Source organism: Pongo pygmaeus, chromosome 5, assembly GCF_028885625.2.
Source record: "Pongo pygmaeus isolate AG05252 chromosome 5, NHGRI_mPonPyg2-v2.0_pri, whole genome shotgun sequence".
Lineage (NCBI taxonomy): Eukaryota > Metazoa > Chordata > Mammalia > Primates > Hominidae > Pongo > Pongo pygmaeus.
The window spans coordinates 26,419,779-26,447,592 of NC_072378.2; the positions used below are offsets into that span (position 1 = coordinate 26,419,779).

Here is a 27,814-nt window from a genome sequence, read left to right on the forward strand (position 1 = left end):
TTTCGGTCCTTTATAAAATAGAATCAGTAATCATGTTACCGACAGAAGGTTGTTAGTGCCAGCACACGTTAGTGTGCTAATACATACTGACGAATACCTCTCTTACAGGGAGCTAAGAAGACCCGATTCTCAGTGAGCAAACGGGGAGGTATACCAGATAATACCTCACTGAGGGGGAACGTTTAAAAAAAGCCCACTTGGCAGGGAAGGCCGAGCGACGAGGATGGGATTCGAACCCACGCGTGCAGAGCACAATGGATTAGCAGTCCATCGCCTTAACCACTCGGCCACCTCGTCACATGTTTAAGTTTCTCGCGATATGTGTAATGTTTCTTTTCTCAACAGTTTCATTTGGCAATTCCTATTTTTTTGTTAAATGTTTTCAGTGACGGAAATAATGGATAAATGGCCCTCTTACTCTCATAAAGGAAGAAAAACTAAAGAGGAGACTGGGAGGGAGGAATAGACCCTAATAAAGTAACAAACTACACTTTCTAAGGGAAAAATAAGAGAAATTAAAAAGGAAAAACGAATTAGTGACTGCTCTTGTTTTTTAAATCAAATTGGATTTTGTCTTTTTTCTTAGGTCATGTATATGAACACCATCATTAAACCAGGTATGTCTATTGTTGCATTCCTGGACATTCCCCGGTAGGATTCCCAGAGGGATGCCTGCCATATGATGGCACTAACGCATCTGAGAAACAACCATTGTCTCTCCTAGAAGCCCAAGTGGGTTACTGGTAAGTGTTGAAGTGATGGGTTACAGTCAAATTGTGATTGGTTCTGAGTATCAGACCCTAGATTTTGGACTGTATCTTGAAGAATCGTGGGGCCATCTGAGGGATTTTTGTTTTGTTTTTGCTTATTTTGTACAAAGAAATGTGACGAAAGTGATACTTAGTGTTGTCACTTTTATTATCTGTTCGTATTTCATTTAAATTCTAAATTTAAAAAATAAATTTATTTTTATAGAGACAAGGTCTCACTATGTCACTATGTTGCCCAGGCTAGCCTCAAACTCCTAGGCTCAAGCGATCCACCCACCTTGGTTTACCCAAAGTACTGGGATTACAGGCATAAGCCACCATGTCCAACCTTTCTTTGGTTGTTTCTGATTCATTTCATCACGATCAGAAAAGTCAGTCTGATGCTAATATTCTGTGAAATTAGGCACAACAGAAGAACCCCATGACTTAGCAGTGACTGCCTGGCCAATTCCTGACAATATGCAGGCCTAGTGAATAGGGTCAGACCAGTTCCTGGATACCAGGGGCTGTTTTCTCACCTATACCCAATAAAATTACAAAAACAATAATATTGTGTATGTATGTGTTTTGACATGATGTAGCATTAAAAAAATAAGGCCAGGCACAGTGGCTCACACCTGTAATCCCAGCACTTTGGGAGGCCAAGGCTGGAGGATCGCTTAGGCAACATGACGAGACCCCAACTCCACAAAATATACAAAAAATTAACCGGGTGTGGTGGCTGGTGCCTGTAGTCCCAGCTACTTGGAAGGCTGTGGTAAGAGGATCAGCTGAGCCTGGGAGGGCGAGGCTGCATCAAGCCATAATTACAGTACTGCACTCCAGCCTGGGTAATAGAGTGACAGAGTAAGACCCTGTCTCAAAAGCAAAGCAAAGCAAAGCAAAGCAATTAAGAATATGATCAAGATTCAAACTGTATACCCTAAGGAGGTATCAAGGAATTACCTAACAAATATCAGACATATTAGGTATCAAATCATCATCAAAACATAGCAGGCCAAGAAATGTACAAATTTTCATTTTTTTAAAGCTTCAGTTAGCAACAAATTCTAAAGTGTTCTGGAAAGAAAAAATATTGCTTGGTCTTGATTGTGTTTGGATTAGGAATTATAAAACATGATAAACAAACCTGGACCTAAAGGGTTCATTAGTTCTTTGATTCGTTCAATCTTTTGATGAATATTTATTGAGCATTGCGTATGTTCCAGGCAATGTTCTAAGAACAAATGTATATGCCACACACAAAATTCCCTGCCCTGGTGAAACTTAATTATGTAGAAATAAGCAATAAACAACTTATAAAGCAAAATATAGGCCAAGCACAGTGGCTCACGCCTATAATCATAGCACTTTGGGAAGCCGAGGCAGGCGGATTCCTTGAACTCAGGAGTTTGAGACCAGCCTGGGCAACATGGTGAAACCCCATCTCTACAAAAAATACCAAAATTAGCTGGGCATGGTGGTGCACATCTGTAGTCCCAGCTACTCAGGAGGCTGAGGAGGGAGGATCGCTCGAACCCGGGAGGTCGAGGTTCAGCGAGCCGAGATTGCGTCACTGCACTCCAGTCTGGATGACAAAGTGAGACCTTGTCTCACCAAAAAAAAAAGCAAAATACACAGTATGTCAGAGGATGGCACATGCATAGGAGTGTTGGCAAGTTAAATAGGATGGTCAGGGGAGAATTAGCTCAGTGGTTCTCCGTGCTGCACATTTGAATCCATAGGGAACTTTTGAGAAGGATTCATGTCAGAGCATTATCCCTACAGATTCTAATTCACTTGCTCCGTCATGATATTAAAAGAGAGTAGCAGTCAAGCTCTTCAATACTGGCTTGATTATAAAGGAAGATACACAAAGGAAAACTAGTTTTAAAAAGGTGAGGGCAAGAGATAATTTTCCCAATCCGAAAGGTACCAGGAATTGCTCCCAATACAGCACTTCCTGACCAAGCAAAAGAAGGTGTCTGCAAAATATCAGTCATAGCATTAGACCAGCTCCAATTAGGGCTTATTCTGCCCTGAGGTCTCTAGAGTGTTTAACAGTGTGGTGGCCACACTTCCTGTGTAATCTCCTCCCTTTGAATGTCGGCTGGATCTAGTGACCGGCTCCTAACCTACAGAATATAAAAAATGTGATAGGATATTACTTTCATGATATCTCATGTGAGATATGTGTCTGTTGTTTTAACCTGCCAATTTGGGGGCAATTTGTTATACAACAGATAACTAATACATTTAGGAAGGCCTGATCAGCCAGAGAGCAGTGGATCCTATGGCTGAAAGGGAGTATAGTTGAGAATGTAAAAATACAAGACATCATAGCCATAAATTTGCCAAATCTGAGTTCAGATGCTAATCATTACATCATAGACCCTTTCCATAAGATTCTCCTATTGAAAGACTTGTGTATAAGCTTGGTGTAAATCTATACATTATCTTTTTGAAAAAAGCCATGACCGATAGATTAAATCTAAAGAGCATTAACAAATGCCTGCTATTTATTAATAGAGGGTATGGTAGGCTAAATAATGACCTCCAAAATAGGTCCACAACCAATCACCAGAACCTGTGAATATGTTACCTTATGTTACCTTAAGTGGTCAAAGGAATTTTGCAGATGCGATTTCATTGAAGATTTTGAGATGGAGAGATTATCTTGGATTATCTAAGTGGGTCCAATGTAATCAAGAGGGTCCTTATAAAAGGAAGGCAGGAGGTTCAGAGTCAGGAAAAGAAAATATGACTACAGAAGCAAGAAGTGATGCAAGCAAGGGGCCACTAGAAGCTGAAAAAGCCAGGAAAATGAATTATCTCATGATGTCTCCAGAAGATACACAGCCCTGCTAATACTTTTATTGTAGACTTCTGATATTCAAAACTGCAAAAAAACGTTTAATTCACATTGTCTTAGCCAGGGATGGTGGTGTGCACCTGTAGTCCTAGCTACTTGGGAGGCTGACAGGGAACGATTACTTGAACCCAGGAGTTTGAGGCTGCAATGAGCTATGATTGTGCCACTACAGTCCAGCCTGAGTGATAGTGTAAGACCCTATTTTAAAAAATAAATAAAATAGGCCGGATGCGGTGGCTCACGCCTGTAATCCCAGCACTTTGGGAGGTTGAGGCAGTCAGCTCAAGGTCAGGAGGTCGAGACAAGCCTGGCCAACACAGTGAAAGCCTGTCCCTACTAAAAATACAAAAAATTAGCTGGGCATTGTGGCGGGCACCTGTAATCCCAGGTACTCAGGAGGCTGAGGCAGGAGAATGGCTTGAACCCGGGAGGTGGAGGTTGCAGTGAGATGAGATTGTGCCATTGCACTCCAGCCTGGGCGACAGAGCAAGACTCCGTCTCAAAAATAAATAAATAAATAACAAAAAATAAATTCATATTGTCTTAAACCACCAAATTTGTGGTAAGCAATAGGAAGCTAATAAAGAGCCACTAAGATAGTACCATGAATAGGGCTAAATAGGCAGAAGGAAGTCTACAGGGCTTTTTTCTGGAACAATTTTTAGAGGCCAGAGAAGTTCACGGAGCTCTACTTTCGTTGTCATTGAGAGCCCTGGAGGATATGTTTTGAACTGTAGAGAGAGTCAACGGAAGGAATTTCGAGTCCCACCAACAGTTGGGATTTCTGTATTTGGAGTCCAGAGTGTTAACCGTTATACCATGGTACCTTTGTATAACAAAGGTTCTAGGGAAGACTTGTATACTATTGCATCTGGTCAGTTAATCTTTAAAATGGGCATAGATTCAATGTAAGGAACACTAATAGCTTCTCATAGGGAGAAAAATGCAGGCTCTCAGATGACTTAATTTGTGGTTTGCACATTTTCATGCCCGAGTCCAGAGAGAGCATAGAGAGCATTCGGAGTGAGCTCTGAAGAAGAAAAAAGTCATAGGTGGGGCCTCTGACACATGAACCTTTACTCATCCCAGCAGATGATTAACTTACAGTGGTCTAACTGACTTCAGGCTCCAGCAAAGCAAAGCAAAGCTTTCAAAAGAAGAGCTTCTAGGATACATGAGGGTGATGGGCAGTGGACAACTTTCAGTAGCCAGAGAAAAGAGCAAGAAGCTGGATGTTGCTCCAGAAAAGAAGTGCAAATATGTGAGACTATCTACACATGCCCAAGTGTGCTTCTCCATTTGGGTAAACTCAAGAGCAAGGTCACCAAAACTGAGACAGGTCCACTGAAATTTGAAGCCTAGGTGCTAGCCATTAAGTCACCAGGACATGGAAATTGAATCCCTACTGAAAGACTGATGTGTACTTTTAACATACCAGCTAATCTTTCAAATAATGTGGACAATGCATTAGCTTAAGGAGTTTGGATGGCGCCCCAACTGAGTATAGACAGTAGAGGCTCTAAGATGTGTACAATTGCAGCGCTGTGCAGTCCAAACATTTTAAGGACAGTGTTAGTGCTTAGAAGCAGATGGGACGCTTTAAATAGGCTCTAGAAACAGAAGAAACTGAGATTGAGGGCTGTAAAACATAAACTCTTAATCACTGGGGCCAAGATTCTAACTTACCAGAATCTGAGAAACTCTGGGCAAAAAGGCAAAAAGAGACATCAAGTAAAATAGGAGTAGGGCTAAAATTTCAGAGGTCAGTAGAGACAGTTTTCTCTAGGACAAGGTGCCATGATGATTGGCAGCGCTTGCAGTCAAGTGGGTACACCTCGAAGGTGGGCTAATGATTTAAGAGAACCACAGAGGAGAATTGACCAAGAAGTTGCTAAAATCCCAAAGAGATTTGTACTCAAATTCCTGGATTCAGCATCCCGAGTGCTAACCGATATACTATGGGACCCTTACATGGGGCACTTGCTACTACAATTCTTATGTAAATCCTTGCATTTTGAGGGGCTTCCAAAGAAGAAAAGATTCGCAGGAGGGACCTCTGACACATAAACCATTAAGCATCCTGAGCATGCAAATAACACCCTGGCTGCCTTTGGGAACTCAGGGAAGTGTGGATGCTAAGAGAAAAGACCAAGAATGTACAAGGACATGATACTACTCAGAAGCTAGAAATGACAATCAGGAGTTACCTAACACTTGCTAATCCGGAGAAGAAACCGTGAATGAGAAAGTAAATCCACAGACCCAGAGGGTATTGACGATTTAAGAGATGAACGAAGGACGGGTCACCAAAAGCAAAACAGGTCCCACCGAGACTTGAACTCGGATCGCTGGATTCAAAGTCCAGAGTGCTAACCATTACACCATGGGGCCACTTCCCATCACCAATTTCATGAATATATATAAATACTGATTACAGAGCGTGTCATCTATTCGATGCCGTATTCTATTAACATTTATTAAATTAATACTATCTGCATCCCATATAGCAGAAGCTCCAAGAGACTCACATGCACTACAAACATATCTGGACCAAGTCCGTCTTAGAAACTGATAAAACTTGAACCCGTTTGAGTATTGTTCAAAAAAGGAAAGAACTGAGGTCTGGTAGGTGAAAGACGTATCCTTAAACTTGCGTATGATAATTTAAATCTGAGGAACTCGCGTCCAACAAGAGAGGAGGGGCAAGAGAGAACAGATGTGAAATTCCAGGTGAAAGATTAGAGGATGCTGTTCTGCAGGAAAGCATCTTGCTGCCGACTGGGATGGGATGTCAAGGTGCTTAAGTAATCAGGTGTACGCTCCCTGGGTACAATGGTAATTTGAGAGAAGGAAAGAGTACTAAAAGTTCAGTAGGTCCCACCGAGATTTGAACTCGGATCGCTGGATTCAAAGTCCAGAGTGCTAACCATTACACCATGGGGCCAACAACACAGCGATCTCCTAACATATTTTTGATAGCATGAATGTAGTACGTGGAATTGGTCCATTGAGAGTGCTGTTTACTTTGGCCTCTCAAAATAGGTGCATAGTCCCAGATTCCGAGAAAGCAACAAAACTGCTCCAGCAGGCAGAAAGCAAGAACAGAACTCACCTTCCCAAAAACTTGTTCTGATCTGCCCACGCAGATTATGAATAGGAGCGTTCCTTGATTAATCAGAACTGCGCATTTGCTGAACTTTCAGGTCACGATACGTTTTTCTACTTAAGGGTTTATAAAAGAAAATATCAACACTTAGACATCTCTTAAAACATCTTAGCAACAGTTTTGGAGATTCTCTATCTGGTGTTTCCTCTTCAATTCTGGCCTCTGAAAGTAGGATGATACGAGGGGAACCAGAAAGGATCTGTTTGAGATATTGATTCCATAAGTTAAAGGCAAGCACAGTTTTGGAAGTCAGAAGTGAGCTGGATTTCAGATAGGGAGACAGCATTTCAAGAAGACAAAGGCAAAACAACTTGAGCGTTTTTCCATCATTTTTATAGCAGTGTCAGAAATTACTTGTGTTTTCAAGTGCTTTCCCATGTAACACTTCAAAAATCTCTAAGTCTTGTTACACAAAAGAACTAAAATTATCTGCTACCACTTTTATGGAGAAAGATAATAACAGGAAAATAAAAACTAATACTCCATGTTATTCTCTGTGATCGCACAGGTAGTGCACCGGATTTTCTCTACCTGAGAATGAAAAAGCACGCCGTAGTCGGCAGGATTCGAACCTGCGCGGGGAGACCCCAATGGATTTCAAGTCCATCGCCTTAACCACTCGGCCACGACTACGTGCCTCCTTCAACACCCTGGATATATTCCCATGAGGAATATATGTTTCTTTTCACAGACATCTTTAAATTTGTTTATTTTGACAAGGTAACAACTCTGGAATGTCTCTCATCCTGGTTAAAAAACAAAATCAAAATTTTAAAGATTTAGATATTGGCTAAAAGAGATATTGCAAATTGCAAGACTTGTCTGATGTAGGAAGTACGAAAGACTTTACGAGGAGGCCACACGCCAACCCCTAAATGGTCTCCAGATCTAAGAGACTGGCTGAAAGGCTCTCCACACCTAATTAGTAGGATTACAGATATTGAAGCCTGCAAATGGGCATTTCCACCAGAATACCGTGTGGATTCTTACACGGGTCAGGTCCGCTGACGTTTAGCACGCCTAATTTAAAACCCCTTTTTTCTAGGGTCCTAGTCTTCAAGTAAAAGATACACAGTCATATAGCAGAGGATGGTTTCGATCCATCGACCTCTGGGTTATGGGCCCAGCACGCTTCCGCTGCGCCACTCTGCTGTCGCAACATTATTCCTCTCAAGTATGTGTTAAAGGCTACAATGTTTGGCATCTTCCTAATTTTGCATGATTTGCTGTCGTTTGCCAAATTATCCTGGAGAATGAGAAGTGTACACTGGCCATCCATATGAGGCTGCACGCCACTTCCAAACACCAGCGGTTTAGAATTCTTCCTCGATAAATTCGAATCAGCTGAGGTTGAAGTTCTCTAAAACGGAAGCATGTTTCGAGTTATTGGAAAACAAAGTGCAGGCTAATTGGCATAATTTATAAAGGTGAAATTATAAATGCCTGGGCAAATTTCAGCCATTCCTGGATACCGGGTGGAGTCGTTATTACTTCCAAACATTTTTTACTTGCGATTTTCATCGAAAATATTCACAGAAAAAAAAAATTACAGTTGCACCGAGGAGGCAACAGAACCTAGACCTCCCGCGCGGCGGGTGAGAATGCTACCACCTAACCACCGGGGCTAAACGTAGTCACATGCATTTGTTTTCTTTTACATCTATCATCATATCGTCCTTTAAAAAGGTGACAAGGTATGTTCTCTGTCTATAATGTTTTAAAAATCCAATCAAATATTATGTCCAAATATTCTGAGTAAACGTTTGAACATAGAAGTAAGTCAATACGTAAGAATATTTCTCAGAACGTTTGAACGTAGAAGTAAGCAGAAAGTCTGCTGATACGTGACCCTTGGAGACTTTCAGAGTGAAAAAGACACTCAAGCCTGTAATCCCAGCATTTTGGGAGGCCGAGGTGGGTGGATAGCTTGAAGTCAGGAGTTCAAGACCAGCCTGGCCAATACGGTGACACCCTGTCTCTATTAAAAATACAAAAATTAGCCGGGCGTGGTGGCACGCGCCTGTAATCCCAGCTACTCGGGAGGCTGAGGCACGAGAATCACTTGAACCCGGGAGGAGGAGGTTGCAGTGAGCCGAGATGGCGCATCAAATGCACTCCAGCCTGGGTGACAAAGGAGGGAGGAGACGGGAGGGAAGGGAAGGGAGAAAATTTGAGTTTCAGGAAGGAAATCAAGCTCAGTCACTTGGCTGTTAACTGGAAGCCTCAGTTTTGGCTTTTTTTTTTTTGACGGAGTCTCGCTCTGTCGCCCAAACTGTTTACTGCAACCTCCGCCTGCCGGGTTCAAGCAATTCTCCTGCCTTAGCCTCCTGAGTAGCTGGGATTACAGGCGCCCACTACCACGCCTGGCTAATTTTTTGTATTTTTAGTAGAGACGGGGTTTCACCATGTTGGCCTGACCTCAGATGATCCACACGCCTCGGCCTCCCAAAGTGCTGGGATTACAGGCGTGAGCCACAGCGCCTGGCCATGCATGGCCTTCTATTAAGAAGTTAATATGTGTTTCAAGAACTTCCTGGAATAAACAATAGGGTCCTAGAATACATAAAATTTATTTGCAACTTTAGCTTCCTGGGCAAAGGTCTCTGGGAATGGTAAAGGTATGTTGATGAAAATAGTGGAATACTAAAGTCATGTTAATATAGACAGTAAATTGGGCCGTGGCTCACACCTGTAATCCCAGCAGTTTGGGAGGCCGAGGCAGGAGGATCCCTTGAGGCCAGGAGGATCCTCTGAGGCCAGGAGTTCAAGATCAGCTGATGAATTGCCCAAGGTTATTTTTAAAAGGTGACTTCTACGTGTTACTCTGCATCGTGTTGCAAAAACTCAACAATTACAGTTGAACTATCCAGTGCATCTTTGCTGATACAGAGTAATCTAAGTTTTATCTGTCACATATGAAAACAAACAAAACTACGTCTACCTAGACTGTAGATCAGTATATAGGTTCTTTTCTCTGGCCTCTCACTCTTTTTTAAAATCATAGGTAACTCTCATAATAGTCCAAAATCCTGCTTTGGTGTAGATAGTCTGTGATTTCCCCCCTAAATCCCACATTCTGCACTCTTGGCACTCAGATTATCTAGTCAGAGGCCATCACTCTTATATCAATGCACTATATCTGGGTCAAGCATAGGCTTATCCTTGTAAATTTCATCCTTTTTCTTAATTACGAGTTGATATTGTCTGTCTTTTCCACTGGACTACTATTTCCTCCAGAGCAAAAACTTTGTGTGATGTGTCTTTCTGTGGAGCTGGCACAGAGTATATGTGCAGCAATTTTTTTTAACACAATTTGTATATTTTCTTTTTTCAAAAGAAAAACTTTTCATCTTAAAATATTTAAAAAATACAAGTCAGCAAAAAGCAAGCAAAATAAAATTCTGGGGTGTCTAATCCCACACCCAGAAATATTTACTCTTATTATTGTAGTATAATCATTAGCCATACGGATCATACTGTGTAATCTGACTAATCTAAAATCACACATGGCAATTAATTGCTTAATACATCATTTGTCTATTTCAAGTGTCTTAAGCATCTTTCTATATCAGATATTCTTCAATATCACGTTAAGGGCTACATAATATTTTGCTCTCTTATAAATAATAAATTTATTTAACCAATGCTCTCCTGTTAGTGTTCTGAGTTTCTTATTATTTTTCACTTCTGTAACTGAATAATACTGCTACTATTGCTCCCCGATCAAACCGAGGGTCAGGCTGCTTATTCTTGGGGCCCAATAATGAGATGCAGATGAACTGGGAAATAAGGGAGTTTCTTTTTTCTTTTTTCTTTTTTGAGACTGAGTCTTGCTCTGTTACCCGGGCTAGAGTGCAGTGGCACTATCTTGTCTCACTGCAACCTCCACCTCCCCGGTCCAAGTGATTCTCATGTCTCAGCCTCCCAAGTAGCTAGGATTACAGGTGCATACCACCGCGCCCGGCTAATTTTTATATTTTTAGTAGAAATGGGGTTTCACCATGTTGGCCAGGCTGTTCTGGAACTCCTGACCTCAGGCGATATGACCACCTCGACCTCCCAAAGTGCAGGGATTACAGGCGTGAGCCACCTCGCCTGGCCAGGAGTTTATTTTTGTAATGGAGTACACAGAGAAGGCCTGGAAATTATGGCCAGACCAACTCAAAATCACAGAGTTTTCCAGAGCATACTTTCTAAGCTACATGTCTACATGTAAGTGTGCATGCATTTAAAGACATACCCTTGGTGGGCTTTGGTTACATTCCAGCCTTTGTATAAGGGCACTGGCTTTTTTTTTTTTTGCTTTTAATATTTAACTTAAACACTCAAAGTCAGTTCTGAAACCGTTGTCATGGAGGCCTGCCTATTCAGCCATTAGGGAGACGTGACCTGCTGCACTATGTCTGCTGTGTCAAATGAAAACGATTCTCTCTTTGACCAAACTCTAGCCAGGCTCCTCTGTACATTCTTCTCAACTAGGCCTCAACTTTGACCTTTAAAGACTAAAGACACTAACATAGTTTCTAAGACCACATCCCTAGGATGACCTTAGTCCCCCTTAAAGTGCCTGCCTGAGAAAACTCAAGACTGCCAAAAGAATGCACTGTTGTTCCAAGCAACACCTGAAGATAAAGCCCCTTTCTCCCACTTCTGTGGGAAGGTAGGAGCTTAACTTCTGTAAGCACCAGTTAGCAAACGTAGATGGGTTTCATATGAACTAATCTCCTCTTTCTGATTTTTGTAATTTTTCACTCCACTGAGCCCTGCTCACCCCCTTTTCTGTTCCTTCATTTTGCCTTTAAAATGCTCAGTGACAAGCTGGCATGGTGGCTCATGCCTGTAATCACAACACAGTGGGAGGCCGAGGTGGGTGGATCACCTGAAGTCAGGAGTTCGAGACCAGCCTGGCCAATATGGTGAAAACCCGTCTCTACTAAAAATACAAAAATTAGCCGGGCATGGTAGCAGGAGCCTGTAATCCCAGCTACTCAGGAGGCTGAGGCAGGAGAATCCCTTGAACCTGGGAGGTGGAGGTTGCAATGAGCCGGGATTGCGCCATTGCACTCCAGCCTGGGCGATAAGAGGAAGACTTCGTCTAAAAAAAAAAAAAAAAAAAACGCTCAGTCACTTCTGCACAAATTTAAGTTGAGCTCATTTCATGCTCTACTCTTCTTTATTGGAATATTGTATGGATTAAAATCTGTACTGGGTGCAGGAGTCTCAGGATCAAGTGGCATCTTTTGATCTGCTGAAAAGCTAAATCTCAGAAATGTCTCAAATGCCACGTTTTCATTTTGTTTTTATTTTTTGAGACGGAGTTTCACTCTTGTTGCCCAGGCTGAAGTGCAGTGGCATGGTCTCAGCTCACTGCAACCTCTGCCTCCCAGGTTCAAATGATTCTCCTGCCTCAGGCCTCCTGAGTAGCTGGGATTACAGGCGCCACCAAGCCGGGTTAATTTTTTGTATTTTTAGTAGAGACGGGGTTTCATCATGTTGGCCAGGTTGGTCTTGAACTCCTGACCTTAGGTGATCCACTCACCTCGGTCTCCCAAAGTGCAGGGATTACAGGCATGAGCCGCTGCTCTCCACCCGGAAGTTATAAATCATGCAACCCCCAGTTAGTGACTCTGGGGCAGTAAAAAACTTATAGAAAAACAAGCTAAGCAGTGTCAGGTTATTGTCTATGCCTATTCTTTAGCAAAGTTCAGGACCCTACCATAATTCTTACCTGTTCTTGTGAATGCAGCTTCAATCTCCACAAAAGAAGGTGGTCAGTTTTCCTTGCCTCAAAGTTTATCTGTAAACTGAATTCCTCCTGTAATTATCTTGGCCTCTGCCCTAGAATAAGCAACAAAAAACAATTTAGCCTGTGAGGTGAGAAGCAAGATGGAGTCAGTCAGTCATCTTAGATTTCTGTCATTACTTATAATTCTGCCAAGGTGGCATCAGTGTGAGCAAATAAATTTCTGTCACTTAAGCCTCCCAGTCTATGGTATTTGTTATGGCAACCCTAGCAAACTAATATGATTACTAACAGTGAAATCTGGAGCAAGAAAATAATTACTGTGCAATAACAGAATAGAACTTTAACAGAACTCTAATTCTACACATTTTAGGAATACCGTACAATAGAAAATGCTTGCTTGTTAAAAAAAAAAAAAAAAAAAAAAAATGACAAGTGGGCAGGGCATGGTAGCTCATGCCTGTAATCCCAGCACTTTGGGAGGCCGAGGCAGGCAGATCACCTGAGGTCAGGAGTTTGAGACCAGCCTGGCCAACATAGTGAAACCCTGTCTCTACTAAAGATACAAAAATTAGCTGGGAGTGGTGGCACATGCCTGTAGTCCCAGCTACTTGGGAGGCTGAGGCAGGAGGATTGCTTGAACCTGGGAGGCAGAGGTTGCAGTGAGCCAAGATCCCACCACTGCACCCCAAGCCTGGGTGACAAAGTGAGACTCCGTCTCAAAAAAAAAAAAAAAAAAAAAGTTTTATGTCAATATCTTTGGCAAGAGAGAAAAGATGGAAGCAAATAGACCATTGTAATAATTGAGAGAAGTGGATAAATGGGATATGAAATACGAGGAGGTAAAACTCAGCACAACTTGGGACTCCTTTCAGAAGCGAAGAAGAGGTAATGTCCAGGATGGCTCCAAGTTCCTGACTCCAGGTCGAGTGGGGATGAAACTGAGAAGAAGGCATGAAGTGTTGCAGGCAGATAAGCAAAGGAAGAGTCAGGAAGCAAAGAGGGCAGGGCATGAGCATGGAAAAAGCGCCAACGTTTAGGGGTTTATGTGTAGGAAAAGTTATCTAATGCCAGAAGAGAGCATTTAATCTCCCTTTAAAAAGGTGGCCAAAGATAGACTGTCCACGAGGGGAATTCTTCATTTTAGAGTCATAACAGCAAGCCAAGGGCAAAAGAGACAGATCTCACTTATCTGTGAATGCAGAAAACAAAACGTGTCCTTTCTGTCAATGTCTTGAGTTATTTATCTCGGGTTGACTGACTAAATATCTCAGTACAGATCATTTTGCCCCCTTCCAAAACACAAACACCCCTGACCCCGACGTGACTTGAACACGCAACCTTCTGATCTGGAGTCAGACGCGCTACCGTTGCGCCACGAGGTCACAGGAAGCCCCCATTTTCGTTTTAAGATAAGCATCTAGTCTTATCCTCCTCCCAAACAATTTCTTTATTATTTGATTTGATCTCTTTTCACAGTTTCGTTAAGGCTTTTTTGAGAAAAATAAGGCAGTGGTCGGATTAAATATTAACCCCAAACCCAAATAAATGCTCCATATACGAAAAACAGTTGTTTCTCAAGTTCAATCTTTCCATTTCTCAAATTTCTCTGTTTCGAGAAAAAGTGTCTATGTGTTGGGTTTAGATTAGCAGTGAAACAGTAATAAGAACGGTTATGAAGTTTGTACTACTACTTTCTGTAAATGCGCTAGACTACTCCCTCTTCAGGAAGAGGATTCCAGCATTTCACTGCCCCGCAGGACCTGCCCTAGCTAGCACTTACTTCACTCAAACCTATCCGCACACCCGCCCCATCCTCAACCTACTGGGATTCAGAAGCCTAACATAAATAATATCTCTTGCCTAAACGCTCACTTCTCAGTCCAAATTCGCGGGCCCTCTGGTCTCTATTGTGTACATAAGCCATTCAGTTCACAACAATAATCCCAAAGAATCCGCTGACATTTACTGAACTCACCGTTTTCCACTAGCCCCATGGAATAACTTCCTCCAGCCCAGCTATTCTCAAGAAGTGCCTCAGGGTCGGAAGCAGCAGGGAACCTAGGAAAAAGGGAACCCCACACCTACTGAATCAGAAACTGGGCGTGGGGCCCACCAGTCTGTTTTAACCAGCCTTCCAGGAGATTGGGATGTAGGAAAAAGTTTGAGAATCACTGTTCCAGCCTAGAAACCAGATACTTTGCTCTTTCAAGCAAATAAGGCTGGGCGCGTTGGCTCTGGGAGGCCGAGGAGGGCGGATCACCTGAGGTCGGGAGTTCAAGACCAGCCTGACCAATATGGAGAAACTCCGTCTCTACTAAAAATACGAAATTAGCCGGGCTTGGTGGCGCATGCCTGTAATCCCAGCTACTCGGGAGGCTGAGGCAGGAGAATCGCTTGAACCCGGGAGGCAGGGGTTGCGGTGAGCCGAGATCGCACCACTGCACTCCAGCCTGGGCAATAAGAGCGAAACTCCGTCTCAAAAAAAAAAAAAAAGAAAAGAAAAGAAAGAAAAAAAAAGAAAAGAAAAGTCCAGCCTTCTTAGATGGAGGAAGGACAGTTCATTAGTTAACTGTGCTCTTGTAACAAATACTACAGACTGGGTGGCTTAGACAACAGAAATCATTTTCTCACAGTTCTGGAGACTAGAAGTCCGAGATCAAAGTATTTGTCTGTTTGATTTTTTTTTTTCTTCCCTGAGGCCTTTTTTGTTGGCTTGCAGGTGACTATCTTCTCCCTCTGCCTTTAAATGATTTTTTCTCTGTGTGTCCGTGTTCTAATCTCTTCTTACAAGGACACCAGCCCTTATGATTTGGGCCCTACTTTCATGATCTCAAAATACCTTAATTACCCCCTTTAAAGACCCTATCTCCAAATACTGTCACATTCTTTTTCCCTTTATTTATAAACATTATTTCATTCATTTCTCCATTTTGCAGATGAAATACTGTCACATTCTGAAGTACTAGAGATTAGGGCTTCAACATATGAATTTAAGGGGGTTGGAAGAAGGCTAAATTCATTTCACACAGGTAGTTTCCAGGCGAAGCTGTACTGACAATTTCCGAGACTGGCATAGGGAAAAGGGATAGGAATGGGGGCTCCATGGTGAACATCTACTGTCTCTTTGCTTTTCCCACTCCTGGTTTAGGATTTAGCTTTCTCAGGGCTCTCAAAATCAGCGACTCCTCAATCAGCTTTCCAGATGACAAAATTTTGTTTCTGTTATCTCCTCTCCCTATTTGGATGTATATTTTAGTGCTGTTTGAGTGAGATCTGCGGAGTATGCAAAAGTAAATTCTTGTGTTTAACCCGCAATCTTTACCTGGAAGCATCGTAAGGCAGCGGTGGTTCCCTGCATGTGGAAAGCAGTCTGGTTCTGCCTTTCCCTCTCCAGCTCTCAACTCAAGAATTCCTTTCTCATCGTGGCCTTTCTCTCTGCCAATCAAAAGATAAAGCACTCGATCAGTAGTTATTGAAGTACCATATTCCTGCCCTTGGCAGTTATCTAGTTGAAACTTCACAGTATTTTTTTATATAGTTTAATATATTTTAATAGCAAACTTACAGAAACAGCACAGAAGACAGACAACATTAAAAACATGTATTTGCATATAGGACAACTCAGAAAAGTATAGTGAATGGATGAAATCTACTGTATGATAAAGATGCTACAACACCATTTGGTTTCCGTCAATAAGAAATTTACTTGTTTTTAAAAAAATCCAAATGCTGGCATTGTCCAGAAAAATTTAACAGATTTATTTATAATTATTATAAAGTTGAACCCCTGAAACTTGTTCACTGAAACATTTTAACTTGCATTAAGGCTGTACGTTTCCGCATTTATATTAAAAAATCACACCCAAATGAAAATGGAAAAATTGCCAATACCTGATTTCTGTCCCCTATTTTTCCACTCGCAATCATATACCTAGGTACCTTTTGACTCCAAGGGAAAAAAAAATGACGTTCAGAACTACCAATAACAGGAAGAAGATAATTTTTTTTAATGAAATGTTTCCATCATGGTGGATTCTTAAGCACGTTCTCCACGTATGCGGCGTGCTAGCTGGGTGTCTTTTGGCATAATTGTTACACGTTTGGCATAGATAACCCACAGGTTGGTGTCTTCAAAAAGGCCAACCAGATAGGCCTCACTTGCCTCCTGCAAAGCACCTATAGCTGCTCTCTGGAAGCGCAGATCTGTTTTAAAAGTCCTGAGCAATTTCTCGCACCAGACGCTAGAAGGGAAGTTTGCCAATCAGAAGTTCAGTGGACTTCTGATAACGTCTAATTTCACGGAGTGCCACAGTACCAGGCCTGTAAGGATGAGGTTTCTTCACCCCTTCCAGTAGTGGGTGCACTCTTGCGAGAGGCTTTTGTTGCCAGTTGCTTCCCAGGTGTTTTGCCACCGGTCCATTTGCCGGTCGATTTGCGGGCAGTCGGCTTTCTACGAGCCATGGTATACAGACCTCCTTACTTACCCCGCTTCTCCTTTGGCTGGAGCTCGGCGAGCGAGAGGCGGCGCTGGGCTGGCGTTGGAGAGCGACGGCAGGACAGCGCCGGGTACGAACACAATTGCAGTATTTTTTTTTTTTTTTTGACAGAGTCTCGCACTGTCGCCCCGGCTGGAGTCTGGAGTGCAGCGGCACGCAGGCGCCCGCCACCACGCCCAGCTAATTTTTGTATTTTTAGTAGATACTGGGTTTCGCCGTGTTGGCCAGGCTGGTCTCGAACTCCCGACCTCGTGATTCGCCTGCCTCGGCCTCCCAAAGTGCTGGAATTACAGGCGTCGTGAGCCACCGCGCCCGGCCATTAGATTTTTTTTTTTTTTTTTTTTTTTTTTTTTTATACTTTGGGTTTTAGGGTTAGATTTTTTTTACCATTAGATTGAACTTCGTCTTCCCCCAACCAGGCTGTAAGTTTTTTTCAGGGGTTGGAAATTCCTTGGTTTACGACAATGATTTCACTATACTTAGTACATTTACAGCTCATAGGGAGGAGATTATTTTCTGTCAAAAAATTGTCCAGTTTCCTAGCCCGAGACCACGTGGCCGAATGGATAAGGCGTTTGACTTCGGATCAGAAAACTGAGGGTTCGAATCCCTCTGTGGTTATTTGGGGGACTGACTACTCTGGTGTTATTTTCCTTCCTCAAAGCTGGTTAATCAGAAATGTACTTCTTTCCATTTACTTCACTAAGTTATCTTCATTGTAGATCCCTTCCTACACATCCCTTGCCTTTGCTCTGTACTTAGTCTGTTTATCCTCTCTCCACCATAATGTCATACAGTCCATCTTCTGGGCCTACGCTACTCAAAATTTGGTCCAGTCCCTGAACCAGTAACATAACCTGGGAGCTTCTTAAAAATGACAACTTCTCGAGGCCGACCTCCCTTTCTAGTCCGCACTACACTTGACCTACTTAGAATCGCTGTGTGTGGGCTCTAGGATTCTGGGTTTTAACCAAGCTATCCAAGTGGTTCGTTTGCACACTCGAGTATGAGAACCATTTACAGACCTTACAGGCTGTAGAATGCACTCCAGACCATAAAGCACGTCAGACCCGATTACAATTTAGCGCCAACCTACGTGGGTTTTAAGGCTGTTACGACGGGGATAATGTGAAGCTGCCATGGGAACCTCTTGGAAAGACTGGGGTACGAAGGAAGGCAGAAAAGAGGTCCACACGTTTGACAAAACTATCTTCTAACAAATACAGAAGACTGGTAGAATTAGAAGAATCACCATTTGCAACCCGTAGAAAAATAATAGACCAAAGCAACGAACGAGCTTAACGACCTTAAAACCATTAGGAAAAGGTGGCTGGGAAATAACATATGCTCATGGTGTTAAGTGCCACCCCAAAACTACTTGTCAATTGCAAAGAGAGAAATAAAGAACCTTCGGGGGCACCACTCGGTCTTCACCATCAGCAGGATATCCCTACAAGTACCTCCTGATGTGAAGTTAGTACAGTGCAAAGAACAGCGTCTGGGCAAAAATGTTTAACCTAAATCTAATCACTCAAATTAATCTCAAGAGCAATCATTTAGATTTATCTTCTAATTTAAAAGGAACAAAAATAAATTAAAAGATGCCATAAGGAAATAATGAGACAAATCCAGAATGTAGGACATTCTATGAGACAATTAGACTTTTTTGCTTCTTTTGTTTTGTTTGTTTTGTTTTGAGACAGGGTCTCGCTCTGTTGCCCAGGGCTGGAGTGCAGTGGTAAAATCACGGCTCACCGCAGCCTCGACTTCCGGTGGTCAAGTGATCCTCACCTCAGCCTCCTGAGTAGCTGGGACCACAGGCACACACCAACATGCCTGGCTAATTATTTTTCTATTTTTTGTAGAGACCGGATCTCCCTGTGTTGCCCAGGCTGGGGGAAGGAAGGGAGGAAGGGAGGAAGGGAGGAAGGGAGGAAGGGAGGAAGGGAGGAAAGGAGGAAGGGAGGGAGGGAGGCGAAGATTAAAAGATGTCATGAGGAAATAACAATAAAAAGAAAAAGCTGGGAAACTGTTCTAATGTGAAAGAATAAACATAAAAACTGACTCTAAAAATATATTAGATGAACTTAAATAAATACTTAGATGTTTTTATTCACTTATTTAGAGTTTCTTTCGGTCGCCCAGGCTGGAATGCAGTGGCGCGATCACTGTAACCTTGAACTCCTGAGCTCAAGCCATCGTCCCGCCTAAAATTCCGGAGTAGCTGGGATTACAGGAGCGCGCCACCAGGCCAGGCTGATTTTTTAAAATCTGTTTTGTACAGAGGCACAAGAGAAGGGCTTGTTTTGTTACAGGTGGTCTCAAACCCTGGGGTCAAGAAATCCCGCGTCAGCATTCCCAAATGTTACAGGCATGAGCCACTGCACCCAACCAGATATGAGATATTTTTAAAGAATCCCTCGATTGTTTTAGTTTTGTTAATGATATTGTAGTTAAATAAAAGACGCATGTTTAGGCGACACTTTTACGGATTTTGGTATGCTATATCATAATGTCTGCAAGTGAGTTTCATATGATTCAGTAGAAATAGGTAGATGAGGCTAAGACGGCAAAATGTTAATTATTGAATGTGGGTGATGAGTATACAGATCATTGCCTATTCTTTCACATTCTTTATATGTTTGAAAGTTTTTACAATAAAAAATTTAATTTTTCAAGAAGGCTTGACAGAGGCTGTGCTGTTTTTAAAAAGGCCTTGAATGACGAGCGCTGGGGCTCCAAGCAAACATGGCAGAGGTCAGGGTGAAGAAACCCGCACCATCTGAGATAGGGCTGGTCCTTTCACGTCTCAGGAGTTCCAGGCCCCCTTGACAGAGTGACCAGAAGAGGAGCTGAAAAGGTCGGACACATGCAGAAGATGAAGGCCTCCCATGTCATCTGCGATCTTCTCGCTAGGCCACAGGGTACCTTAAAGGCATTAAAGGAGGTAAGAGACACAGTCAGAAACACATTCTGGGTTAGTGCTAACTTAGCTCTACCTACATAATCTGCCCTCAACTACATTTCCGGTGTTATCTCTCATCAATGCCCTTCCCAGTACCCCTCCAAAAAGCAATGCTTCAACTAGAGGGAACTTTCTTCAGTTTCTCCCATATTCCATGAGGTTTAGGTTTGGAACACTACCCTACCCCATTTTCTCACCCCACACCAATTTGTCTCATTTTAACACATCCTTCAGACCCAGATCTGAGTTTAAGTATAATTCATTCCAAAAATACTTAATTAAGCACCTATGGAGGACTCAGAGGTAAAGAAGGTAAAACTGGAACCTTTCTTTGTGAAGCTTGGAGTCTAAGTGACCCTCTAGGCAACCACCTAAAACCTTTGTGGTTGAGATCCAGAACTCTTCCTGTGGGCTACTTACTATGATACGGCTGCACTTTAACTTGCACTCAGCTGTTTCATTGTTAACTTCTGTAATCCTTTAGAAATCTCACTCTCCATTGAATGAGCAGTACCTAGCAAAGTGCTTGGCTTTTGCTATTTCACATAAAAAGAATTTGAAAAAAAAATAGGCAATCCTCTGTCTCACTACCCATATTCAAAGTGCTTATTTTTATTCTAAAAAAAATAAAATTTTTGGAAGAATGAAGAAATGAATATATCATTTAAGGGATCAGGAACTGGAGGCCAAAAGACTAAGAAGTTGTTGCAATAACTTAATGAGAAGTTTCTCATGAGTACTTCTAAGTACCTAAACTAACTACCTCATTTTAAAAAGTGGTCTGAGTAGCTGGGCATGGTGGCACGCACACCTGTAATCCCAGCTACCAGGGAGGCTGAGGCAAGAGAATTGCTTGAACCCGGGAGGCAGAGGTTGCAGTGAGCCAAGATCGTGCCACTGCACTCCAGCCTGGACGACAGAGCAAGACTCCGTCAAAAAAAAAAAAAAAAAAAAAAGGTGGTCTCAGGGCTGGGGAAGAAGAGCCAGATTTGAGAGCCAATTAGAAGGTTGAATTGAGGGCCTGCTCGGAAGGGAATCAGAGAGAGGTAAAAGGACAAGGGGAGTCTTCGGTCTTGGTAGCTAGTCTTCGGTTTTGCTATCTCATCAAAAATTTGGATTGTTAGAGGAAATTTAAGTTTGAGGAAAATGATGGAACATTCCTTTAGGGTTGCATTGCTTTTGAGATGCCCATGGACCTGCAAGAAAAAAAAAATAGGACAACTGTATATTCTGGAGCCCAGAGGAGAGAGATCTGGAGTAGAGACGATTTTCAATCCATCCGCACGTGAGCAGTAGTTCATCAATCATTCCTTATCCCTCTTCTGTTCATAGAGTTGGGCCTTTGATGAAATACAGAATCCCTGACTTGCTCACTAACACACACACATACACACACGCGCATAGTATTGTGGTAATGGTAGTGTAGTTTTAGAAACTGGGGTTCTGCTCTTCCTTTGGAAGTGGTCTTTGAATATAATTTCAAACTATTCACAGAATATCAGATGCAGTTGTTCTTCCCCTTGTGAGAGAAAGCCCCATAAACGAAAGAGGGTTTGACCAGCAAAAATATTTTTTACTTTCTAGTTTCTTTCAGAAATGTTCTTTCAGCTGGTTAAAATATTCTGAGTTTTATGAAAAGACAGAAGCCTATCTTCACTGCAGAACATTTTGATGAATCTAGATTCTGGGATTTTGCAATGATAGTTACAATTGCACTGACATTTGTTGAGCCGTTAGTATATCGCAGGCACTGGACTTTGTTAGAAAATATAGGGGATCTCTATGGAACATCTTTGTTATTTATTGAGGATAATTTTCTTTCTTTTTATTTTTTTAATTAATTAATTTATTTTTTTTTTACCCCCGAGACGGAGTCTTGCTCTGTCGCCCGGGCTGGAGTGCAATGGCGCGATCTCGGCTCACTGTAAGCTCCGCCTCCTGGGTTCAAGCGATTCTCCTGCCTCAGTCTCCCGAGTAGCTGAGATTACAGGCGTGCACCACCACCTTGGCTAATTTTTTTGTATTTTTAGTAGAGACGGGGTTTTGCCATGTTGGGCAGTTTCAAACTCCTGACCTCATGATCTGCCCGCCTTGGACTTCCAAAGTCCTGGGATTACAGGCGTGAGCCACCGCGCCTGGCCTGAGGATAATTTTCTTACTAGGCAAAAATATGAGAATTGTAAAAGTTGTTGAAACATGTTCCTGATTTGCTTTATAAAAAAGACCCAAAGAACATTCTTAGCGTATCATGTATGTGCCTGAATTTGAAGTTTGTTGATTGCTTCCAAGTTTTATTCTTGGGATACGAATTCAGCTATTATTAAATCCCTAATAAACCGAGTACAATATGTTACATATAGAATCATGTAAGACATTTAAGAAAGCTTTCGGTATCTGTAGTCGTGGCCGAGTGGTTAAGGCGATGGACTAGAAATCCATTGGGGTCTCCCCGCGCAGGTTCGAATCCTGCCGACTACGGTAGTGGATTTTTGCATCTTCAAGCAGGTTTCAGAATCCGACCGATCGATATTTCACATGTAAAAAGACTTTCGATCTTTTACAAGTTAACATCAAAATGGATTTCTTGGGGATTCAGGGCAGGACAACTTGAATTTATGTCTCAGTGTTCCTCAAAATGGATTTCTCATTGCCCAAAGTAAACCTTATCTCTGATCTTTTACAAGTTACATCATAACGGCTATTTCATTTTTCAGGAAGGAATCATTGTGCACGAGGATGGATTTCTCATTACCCACGAAGGAATCATACTTCATGAGTAAACCAAGTCAAAGGAACAAATAAAACTATATTTTGTTTTAACTGGAGGGTTTTGGGTTCAAAATCCTTATGATCAGAAAGAAACAAAAGTTTCATATATTCATGTTTAGGACGAAGCAGTAATCCCAAAACATTTTTTTTCTATAGGTGTAACGCGTAGATTGTGTCGTGGGAGGGCCAGTGGCGCAATGGATAACGCGTCTGACTACGGATCAGAAGATTCCAGGTTCGACTCCTGGCTGGCTCGTTAGGTTTTTGGTGGAAACCTTGAAGTTTACATAAATCCTCCCTCCCTGGGTATTTATACATTTTATGTATTTTATTATTTTAATTTTTAAAAGAATTACACAAGATGACAAAAATTTTTATATAGACTCCAGCTTCAGTTCACAATTGTTTTACATACATAAGAGTTTTTTTTTTTAAATCACATCACTAAATTGATAAGTTTCAGAACTGACCAATTTTCACATTGTTTGATAAAACTTAATACAGGGGAATTTTTTTTTTTCTTTTTTTGAGATGTATCACTGTGTCGCCCAGGCTGCAGAGCAGTGGCATGATCTCAGCTCACCGCAACCTCTGCTTCCTGGGTTCAAGCGATTCTCCTAGCCTCAGCCTCCAGAGTAGCTGGGATTACAGGCGTGCGCCACGACACCCAGCTAATTATTTTTGTGTTTTTAATAGAGATGGGGTTTCGCCATGTTGGCCAGGCTGGTCTGGAACTCCTGACCTCAAGTGATCAGCCCGCCTCGCCCTCCCAAAGTGCTAGATTACAGGCGTGAGCCACCACGTCCGTCTGGGAAAACTTTGTGTCATTCTGTGAGAGTTACGATTGAGAATTCACAAACAGAAAATTTCTAGATAGCAAACAATTTTGGTTTCTTTTCTATCCTTTTCACATACACATAATTTCAAGAATCACTTGAAACAAAAATCAACAGTCTCTTCTCTGCTCCCTGTCCTCTAGCAATTTTTAAAGTTATTGAAACATATTCCTGATTTGCATTATAGAAAACACCCAAAGAACATTCTCAGCTTACCACATATGCGCCTGAACTTGAAGTTTGTTGATTCCTTCCAAGTTTTGTTGGCAGGACATGAACTCAGCTATTAAATTCCTGGTAAAGCGAGAGGTACAATATGTGACATATAATAACATGTACGACGTTTAAGAAAACTTTTGGCACCTGTAGTCGTGGCTGAGTGGTTAAGCTTACTTTTTAAACATTTAAATAGCTTATTTTAAAATTATTTACCTACATATCTCTAAATAATATGTTTGTATGGTCCTTCTGTTGACTTTATATAAGAGGAGTAACTGGTTCACTTTCTTCTTCACACCCCAGGACCCCCGACACACACATGCTCCCTTTCTATGTCTTCTCATATGGTTATAGCACAATACATGATACTTTAATATTTGTAGCTTAAAATATGACAACTTTATAAACATAATTCAGCAGGTGAGCAAAGAAATACATTGTTAAGTTTTCCTTTCCTCGCAATTTTTATTTTTCCCTGGCATTAGTACATAATTGTCTTTTCTTGTTGTTTTACTGCTTAAGCTTCTAGGCACTTATCATTAATTCAACCCCAAGCATTTTGTCAGTTGTCTAAACATCTCTCCAAAAGTTCAAAAGCTTTGCACAGTCTGTAGATTTCATCCTACTTTAAACATGTCTCCTTATGCATCTGTATTAGTTTGAGTAAACATAAGAATAAGAACAAGAAAAAAGTGTCAGCTACAGCCTGCTCAAATCTGGACATGTTACTATATGTCACATATTGTACCTCTCATTTTACTAGGGATTTAATAATACTAGGTGAGTTCGTGTCCTACGAATAAAACTCGGAAGGAAAAGCTGAAATAAGTTTGAAGTTTGCTGTAAATGTCAGTGTTTGTAATTATGCAGAATGGCGGTTTAGAGCTTCATCTTTCCTCTACCATTTACTAGCTGCATGACTTTGGGCAAGTTATTTAATCTTTGCAAACCCCAACTTGCAGACAAACCCCAATTTGTCTCATTTGTAAAGTAAGAGTAATAGCAAGTATTTACTTCGTAGAATTGCGAGGAATAAATGATTCAGAACTTGGAATAGTGCATGGTATCTATTAAGTGCTCAAACAATAAAAGCTAAAACTACTGCTTTTGTTATTTTTAATCTAATTAGGATAGTAATGTATTGCAACCAGAAATGTAGATCTCTGAGAGAGGTGCAAATCAAAATAAGTTCCCTTACGGTGTCCATGACAATTATACCAATTTCCTCCTCCTATGAGGTAGATCTATTTTTGGAAGGGGGAAAAACAAATCCACAAAAAGCTCCCTAGCAGAGGATGGTTTCGATCCATCGACCTCTGGGTTATGGGCTCAGCACGCTTCCGCTGCGCCACTCTGCTACGCGAGGCAAAGGTCTCACAGTTAATAGTCACCTTTTTTCTAGCGTATCAAGTTTCCAAATCGCAAAATTATGTCTTCTCCTTTTTTTTTTTTTTTTTTTTTTTTTCCCAGAGCAGTAATCTGTTCATAATATAGCCATAGGCTTAGACTACTACTAAGAAAATAGTTAATAAGAAATAGGAAAAAGGTTATTTTAGGTACACTTCTCCGATGTAACGTTTGTCACTGTGTATTGTGTGAATGTGTACAGTAAATACATAAGACAACGTCTGCTAATATTTCAAATGTCATGTTTTAAAGTCATTGTAAGTTATAAAAATTTAAACACTTCTGAAGAAATAAACGTACTTTCCCTTTTTTCCATATTGTAATTTGCTAATTCATAATCTGTAGGGGGTCTTGAGCCACATGTGGGGAAGAAAACGGCACATTCATGCACATTTTCAGATAATACTATAAGGGGTTCACGGAATATCTAGCCTTCTCTGATGTAATGGTTCATTCCCTGTATGAATTTGGGAAAGTAACTGCATTCAGGTTTTCTGCCTGTGGAAATCAAGTGACTTCTTCCGTGATTTGCAGGGAGGGTTGAGGAAATCGCAGAGATCCAGGGAAGTTCTATGGAATTGCTTTAGCCTGGAACAGCTGATCCAAATATGAAGCAGGTAAGCTTAGGTCATCCACTCAAACCGGACTACGTCTCTGCGAAGATCTGCTAAGCTTCTGAAGGTTGGAGAGACAGACATGGATGAAAAGATAAGGCCGCGGGCGTGGGAGTGAGTATGGAGAGAAGTCCAGGAGGGTTTAACAATAGGGATGAGTTGCTGAAGAGTATAATTCAGAATGTTTGCAATAAAAGAGTGAAAACGTCTCTATAAACCCGGAAATAAGCCCCAAAATACCATAACATATTCCTGTATATATCTGCCTACTAAAAAAAGAGAAGGGGGGAGTTTTGAGGAGGCTAAAGTAACTGAGTATACAAGTGCCTAGGAGAAGCAGGAAAAGCAACTTTTTTCCCCTGTAATATGTAATATACTCCCCGCCATACAGTTATCTGAGCCAGAGAGCTAAAAACTGTTGACCCCGACGTGATTTGAACACGCAACCTTCTGATCTGGAGTCAGACGCGCTACCGTTGCGCCACGAGGCCTCCGGGGCAGCTGGTTTTTACTTACCTGTCAATCTGATTCATGAAAATAATTTCGGTACTGGTGAAGACCAGGCAGCTATTAACAGATACAAAATAGTGCCTAGCTGCTTCCCTCTCCGTAAAATTGCTGTCCGCCCAATCACTGATTTTCTCTGCCTCCGAATTGCTTCATTTTCACCTGTTCTTGTTTATATTTCATTCCGTTTCTTACCTAGTTTTCTCTGTATATTCCAAATATAGACGTTTTGGGAGTTTCGTTGTTTTTATCTTTATAGAAATACATTCTGTTGAAGGTCAGTCGCTTTGGAATGGGGTTGTAGAGAGGAGGTAGCGAAGAGGGAATAATGAGGATCCTTCCTCTCCCGACTCCTCATTAAGGAACGCTGATCAAGGTGAGTTTTAAATTCGTTTCCGAAGTTCACTGCAGGTCACAACCAGTGTTTCCGTTAACGAATTCACGAGGGGGCTGGCAGGTTGTTTGGGCTGCATCTTTTCTGCGAGATAACGGCGCCTCCCTGTAGCCTCCGTTCTCAGCTGATGAGAGAGTTGATTTCACACCCCGACAATTCTTCAAAATCAGATCACTGGACCTGAAACTGACCCTAAAAAGAACAAGAAATCCTGTCATCAGGAGTGAGTGGGTTATTCTGGCATTGTGCTTTGGCTGGTTAAAGAGCCTGCCTTAAGTAACCAGAGATCGGAGTTTTCTAAAGTCAGCGCGGTTTGTCTGAGGACCTCGAATTTACATACAGACGATCTCCGGAAATAGTGCAGGGGCCGCTTTGAACTCTTAGGAAAAGATATTCCAAAAAGTGGTCCACTGCTATAAAACACGCATCTTTCTCTGAAAATTAAGGACCCCCCCGCCCCGCCCCACCCCGCCCCACCTTTTCCCCCGCCTTGCTATGGACTAGAGAAAGGTTTCCCTTTCTTAATTCTGAAAAACGGTCCAAAGCCCAAGGGCTCCAGCTGGCAATTGTTAAGGACCATAAATCCTAAATTGAAGGAGTTTGTGTTTGACCTGTAGATATCAGAGTAGCTTTGGTAGGTTGTGTGCTGTTATTTGACTGTTAACAAGCTAAGGTCATTCTACGGGGTCGTGGAAAGAGATTAGGGGGCTTGGGTGAGGGGTGCGTTGGGAGTCAGAAGCAGTGGGCAACGAAATGAACGGGCGTTTCAGAATATAAATAACCGAGGGCTTAGGAGGATCTGCAGCAACTTACAGAATAAAAGGATACTCCAGATTTGGTGTTACCAGAGAATCCAGTGTGATCTGCTGTTGACTGAAAGTTGAAATACATACTTTTCTCATCTATAAAATTGTGATAATAATATCCACCTTATATGACTGTTGTGAGTTTATTTACGTATTGTGCGCCAGAAGAGTTTATACATGCTTAGAACGATGCCTGGCACATCAATTGCTCTCAATAAATGTTAGTATCACTATAAAGTTTGGTGAAATTCTTACTTTGTTTTTTGTT

At 41.8% G+C, this 27,814-nt stretch overlaps 10 non-coding genes and 1 pseudogene across 10 annotated transcripts; 3 read left to right on the forward strand and 8 right to left on the reverse strand.

Moving 5' to 3' along the window:
• Positions 1-215: 215 nt before the first annotated feature.
• TRNAS-GCU (transfer RNA serine (anticodon GCU)) lies at positions 216-297 on the reverse strand. The gene has a single exon. It is a non-coding gene; the product is annotated as a tRNA-Ser (tRNA).
• Positions 298-5,940: 5,643 nt separating this feature from the next.
• On the reverse strand, positions 5,941-6,012 carry TRNAQ-UUG (transfer RNA glutamine (anticodon UUG)). The gene has a single exon. It is a non-coding gene; the product is annotated as a tRNA-Gln (tRNA).
• Positions 6,013-6,493: 481 nt separating this feature from the next.
• TRNAQ-UUG (transfer RNA glutamine (anticodon UUG)) lies at positions 6,494-6,565 on the reverse strand. The gene has a single exon. It is a non-coding gene; the product is annotated as a tRNA-Gln (tRNA).
• Positions 6,566-7,106: 541 nt separating this feature from the next.
• LOC129038077 (histone H3.3 type 1-like) lies at positions 7,107-16,997 on the reverse strand (annotated as a pseudogene).
• Positions 7,339-7,420, reverse strand: TRNAS-UGA (transfer RNA serine (anticodon UGA)). The gene has a single exon. It is a non-coding gene; the product is annotated as a tRNA-Ser (tRNA).
• On the reverse strand, positions 7,868-7,939 carry TRNAM-CAU (transfer RNA methionine (anticodon CAU)). The gene has a single exon. It is a non-coding gene; the product is annotated as a tRNA-Met (tRNA).
• TRNAW-CCA (transfer RNA tryptophan (anticodon CCA)) lies at positions 13,844-13,915 on the reverse strand. The gene has a single exon. It is a non-coding gene; the product is annotated as a tRNA-Trp (tRNA).
• Positions 16,998-17,577: 580 nt separating the features above from the next.
• Positions 17,578-17,650, forward strand: TRNAR-UCG (transfer RNA arginine (anticodon UCG)). The gene has a single exon. It is a non-coding gene; the product is annotated as a tRNA-Arg (tRNA).
• Positions 17,651-22,390: 4,740 nt separating this feature from the next.
• TRNAS-AGA (transfer RNA serine (anticodon AGA)) lies at positions 22,391-22,472 on the forward strand. Its single transcript has one exon. It is a non-coding gene; the product is annotated as a tRNA-Ser (tRNA).
• A 474-nt stretch (positions 22,473-22,946) lies between these two features.
• Positions 22,947-23,019, forward strand: TRNAR-ACG (transfer RNA arginine (anticodon ACG)). Its single transcript has one exon. It is a non-coding gene; the product is annotated as a tRNA-Arg (tRNA).
• Positions 23,020-26,258: 3,239 nt separating this feature from the next.
• Positions 26,259-26,330, reverse strand: TRNAW-CCA (transfer RNA tryptophan (anticodon CCA)). The gene has a single exon. It is a non-coding gene; the product is annotated as a tRNA-Trp (tRNA).
• Positions 26,331-27,814: the final 1,484 nt, after the last annotated feature.